Source organism: Triticum aestivum, chromosome 2A, assembly GCF_018294505.1.
Source record: "Triticum aestivum cultivar Chinese Spring chromosome 2A, IWGSC CS RefSeq v2.1, whole genome shotgun sequence".
In the NCBI taxonomy this organism is placed as follows: domain Eukaryota; kingdom Viridiplantae; phylum Streptophyta; class Magnoliopsida; order Poales; family Poaceae; genus Triticum; species Triticum aestivum.
The window spans coordinates 774,740,502-774,745,822 of NC_057797.1; the positions used below are offsets into that span (position 1 = coordinate 774,740,502).

The 5,321-nt window shown below is 48.9% G+C and overlaps 1 pseudogene; it reads right to left on the minus strand.

The window, feature by feature from the left end:
- Positions 1–786: 786 nt before the first annotated feature.
- LOC123038462 (uncharacterized) lies at positions 787–928 on the minus strand (annotated as a pseudogene).
- Between the last annotated feature and the right edge of the window lie 4,393 nt (positions 929–5,321).

Sequence of the window (5,321 nt, forward strand, 5' to 3'; positions counted from 1 at the left end):
GAATGTTGTTGTGGCTAAGGACATAACGAACTATGGTTGATGAAGGATGCCCTAGCCGACTGTGCCACCTGTCCGTGGACACTTTATTGACACCAAACGCCTGTTTGCTGGAGGTCACCGGAGCCGATGATAGGGGGTAAAGACCACGTTTACACCTGCCTTGGAGAAGGGTTCTCCTCGTTCCCTGTTCCTTAACGAAAAATAGACGTGGGTGAATTTCAAGAAAGGTATTGTTGTCAGTGGATAAACGATGAGCTGAAATAAGATTTTTGGTGGCATCGGGTACATGCAATATATTTTTGAGATGAAGATCACGAATGGGGGTTTAAACAGTGGATTGACCAATATGACAAATTTCCATACCTTCCCCGTTTGCAGTATGGACTTGCTCATTGCCGTTATACTTGTTGCGGATGGTCAACTTGTCTAGCTCGCTGGTGATGTGGTCTGTGGCCCCCGTGTCCAGGTACCATTTTGTGTCCACTCCATAGGACGAGGTGGTGGCCGAACCTACACTTTTCTCGTTCTTGGTGAAGGAGACGTCGAAGCGGCGGTAGCACTCGATGGCGGTGTGGTTTGGCTTCTTGCAAATCTGGCAAGCAACCTCAGGGAGATCGTTGCCTCCTCCATTGTCGTTGCCACGGCCTCCATTGCCGCGGCCGCCTCCATTTCCACGGCCTCCGTTGCTACGGCCGCCTCCGCGACCGAAACCACCACGGCCACGAGACACGGCATTGGCCGAGGATTGAGAGGACTAATTTCCCCCTTCAAACATGGCAAGACGCTTTTCAAAACCAATCAGCTGAGAATAAAGTTCAGCTACCTTAATGGGCTCAGTCCTCGCAGCGCATATGGACGAGACGAAGGAGATGTAGCCGAAGTCGAGTCCGGCGAGGATGTAGGAGACCATGTCATCATCGTCGAGCGGCTTCCCTGCCGAAGCCATCTCGTCGCCTAGCGCTTTCATGCGCCCTATGTATTCGGCGATGGTCGCGGTACCCTTTTTGGTGGTGGAGAGGGCGATCCGCGTGTTGACGATGTTGGCCTGCGTCTGGGAGAGAAACATCTCTCTGATCGCGGTCCATGCCGCGGCGGCCTTGGTGCAGTGGACGACTTGGATCATCAGAGGAGCAGAGATTGAATTGAAGATGAAGCTGAGCACCTGGGAGTCTTGCGCCAACGCGGTGAGATGTTCCGGGTTCGGCACATCGGTGGGCTTGCCGTCCTTGTCAACAAGCTTGGGCTCCGGGAACGGGTGATTGGGGTTGAGGTGGTCGATCAGTCGGGCTCCGCGGATGGTAGCTAAGGCATGTGCGCGCCATACAAGGTAGTTGCCGCGGTGGAGCTTTTCAGCGATGGGAATGAGGGCATATGGAGCGGCGGCGGCGAAGCTAGAGCTGGCCATGGCTACTAGGTTTGATGCGAGCTGCTAGGTTTGGATGTGGTAGAGGAACTAGGCTCTGAATACCATGAAAGATTGCGTGGAAGCGTATGCCTTTGAGTAGGGACGCGTTCGTGTTATATAGGCAATGATAGATTACAACATACGGTAGTTAGGTTGTGGATTGATCCTCAAGAAATCTATACAAGAGATAAGGATAAACACTAACAACCTAACCACCTAGATTACAACGCACGCAATCTACCTACCTCTCTACGATATATGGTTTACACAATACCGTATACCTTGTACATGACTCTTTCTAACAGGCTTGGGCGGCTCGGGCAGGAGCAGCACGTCCTCCGGGTCGACGCAGGAGCGGCAGAGCGGGCACGTGGAGTGCGCATCCAGCCACGTATCCACGCACTCGACGTGGAACCCATGCCGGCATTTGGGCAGCAGCCGCAGCGCCTCTGTGGGCTCGAAGCGGCCGAGGCAGACGGCGCACTCGAGCCCGGCCTTCTGCCCGCGCAGCGCCCCGAAGCGGAACACCGGGAGCTACTCCACCACCGCGCATTCCACGCCGGAGTTCCTCCGCTCGCCCGCCGCCCCGCCTCAGGAGCCACCGCTGCTCCCGTACGGGCCCGACGACTCAGGGGCGCCATGGTTGCACGAGCTCGCGTCGCGTGCGAGCAAGGGAGAGGACGGGCGGCTTGGGCGCTGCGGCGGTGCGTGGTTTTGGTGCGCGCCTGTGCGGTAGAGGCGGGCGGTGTGGCTCGGTCTTGGGGTCAGGGCCGGCAGCTGGATGAGCACGCTCGCGACCGTCGTCGGCCGGAGTTCACCTGCTTTCCTCCATGCAAGATGTTTGTTGAAATACCAAAGAGAGAGAGGAGGAGGAGGAAGAAGGTTGATGTGGGCCCCACTTGTCATAACGGTCAACACTAATGGTCAAAACGAACTTAGTTGACTTTGCTGCCACGTCAGCCCTGACGTGTGGGTCCCGCAATGTCATAAATATGTTTAAATCGTCTAAACTTGCCAGTTTTCAAAAGTGATAGTTTTTAATCACAAAATTAGAAAATTTTGATAGTTATCAGTCGCTTTTTTTAAGGTGGTAGTTCTATGGGACGGTAATCCCTGATGTGGTAGTTTTTTATCAAATACTCCGATTCATACGACATACATATACCGGCCGGGCCGCTCGGCGGCAAGCTCCATCCGCTTGACCTAGCCTGGATGATCTATAAGCACGGGCCAGTGCTCGGTGCGTTTCTGCTAGACGACGACTACGACAGCAGCTATGTGTACCCAGGGGTCCTGAGGCACGTGCTGAAGCGAGACAAGACCTGGGACGACTACGATGGCCACGCCGTGGTGTGCTTCGAGTACGAGTTCAAGGGTGGCGACATGGTACTTCGTGTAATGGATAATCACGAGGAAGATGGCCCCTTGAAGTGGATCAAGTTCTCTGCATTCCATGAGTTCGTCCGGCTTCACGTTAAGCCAATCGACCCCAAGTTGCTGCGAAGGAACAGCAAATGGAGAAGGAGTGACCTGTTTGACCCCTTCGAATACATCGCCAACAAGCTGTACTACCTCCGATGAAGGGCGGCGTTTGCCCATGATTGTGTAGCTATTCAGGTTTTAATGTACAAGGATGGGTGACTTGTAACTGTTTGCGTACCATCTCATCCATACCGAAAATGCTCATCCATACTATTATCTTTTTGTGAGGGAACTAGTACATTCTTGCTAGTGTATCTGAACTATACTAGTACACACACACACACACACACACTAGTATACCTTGACTTTTTTGTCATCTGACATAGTATATACTGTACCTTGTTTGTTGGTAGCTTTCAGAGAGGCCCGTTTTTTACTCTTGTTGCTAGTGCGAATCAAGTAATCAATCCAACACGCCATGCGCAATAACAGCACTTATAAGTTACTATAACGAACCAGTGCCAAGGAAAACTGAATATTGAACGCCCAGAAGTCCGAAATTAACACCATATTTAACGTCCAATCACGAATGGCAGCCTAACAGTTTTCCGACATTTTTTTGGCGGGTGAAGTAATGTAGTATTACTCAACTCATAAAGTGCATACATTCAGCAACAGTCAGCTCTAATGCATCTGACGGGCCAGAACCAACCCAAGCCATTGTTCTGGTTTCTATTCACGCAAATTTAGCTAAGCTATCGCTAACCTTATTTTGAGTATGATTAACATGAGTAATACAAGAATAAGGAGATTTTAATTAAGTCTGTTGCGCAGGCGATTCCCACTTATGTTATGAGCGTTTTCAAATTGCCTTTTTCCGTCTGTGATGATCTGACATGTTTGATGAGGCAGTACTGGTGAGGAATTGAAAAAGGAAAGAGGAAAATGGCTTGGCTCAGTTGGGATAAAATGTGTCTTCCAAAGTCTAAGGGTGGTATGGAGTTAAGAGATATGCGCGCTTTTAATCAAGCCATGTTAGCTAAACAGGCTTGGCGATTAATTGAAACTCTGGATAGTTTGTGTGCTCACCTGCTTCGGGTGAAATATTATCCGAATGGGAATCTTCTGGACACGGTATTTTTCGGGTAATTCTTCAACTGTTTGGAAAGGTATTGAATATGGCCTTCAACAAGTGAAAAAGGGTTTTATTTGGAGAATCGGTAACGGCTCTATGGTGCGTACATGGCATGATCCTTGGATCCCAAGAGGTAACGATCTTAGAGCGATTACTCGGAAAAGGAATTGTCGCTTTAATCATGTTTCAGACTTTCTGTTCAACCATGGTGGATGGAACATGAAGCGTCTCCAACAGCATTTTTGGGATGTAGTTGTGTAACAAATTTTGAAAATATGTACATCTCCGAGAGGCCGGGAAGATTTTATTGCCTGGTTTCCAGAAAAGTCTGGACAATTTTACTGTTAAGCTTCAAGCATGTGTCCAGAGGGAGATCGATCCATATAGAATTATGTTTGGCGGGCTAAAGTTCCTCTTAAAATGCGTATTACAGCTTGGAAGGCCGCGTCAGGTGCTCTTGCCACTGATCAAAACAAGTTATACCGACATATTGGTACTACTGATTGTTGCAGGGTGTGCGGCTGGGAGAGAGAAGGTTCTTACCATGCCCTAGTTGCATGCCCTCAAGCACAACTTGTGTGGCAGAGGATGCGAGAGTTATGGTCATTGCCAACTGATGATGTGTTACTAGATAATGGTAAAGAGTGGTTATTGCATGTGCTTGCTGCATGTGATAATAAGGTTTGTGATATGGTCATTCTACTTATATGGAGAATTTGGCAACTTCGTAATGATGTTGTGCATGGCAAGGAAGTGTCACCGGTTGATGTTACTATGGAATTTCTTGATAGCTATTATAAGTCCATGGATCTAGCCAGGAATTATAGCATGGAAGTAATTTTAAAAGGGAAGATGTTAGCACAGGAGGAGGTTATTCCTATTGGTATTCAGCAGGCCATGGCTCCTGTTCCTTGGCCGCCACCTCCAGCAAATTGGGTTGCGCTGTCTGTTGATGGATCTTTCTCAGCTCATGATGCCAAGGCAGGTGCTGGTATGATCTTACGTCATGATGATGGCTCTATTATCTTTGCTGCTTACCGTGTTATATTCAATTGCAATGAAGCACTCGAGGCGGAGATACATGGAATAATGCAAGGGATGGCCCTTGCTTTACAACATGCTGATCTACCAGTTAAGGTGCAATCTGATTCCTGTAATGCACTTTCGATACTCTCTGGTGATAGTATGTCCCGATCGGCCTATGGTCATCTGGTAGCACAAATTAAATTTTGTATGGACGAGAGAGAGTTTTTTCCACAAAAAATTAGTAGGACTCAAAATATGGTAGCAGATTGTATGGAAAATTATAGCCGTACCGAGTCTTGTACTGCGGTATGGATGAGCAGATGTCCTCCATGT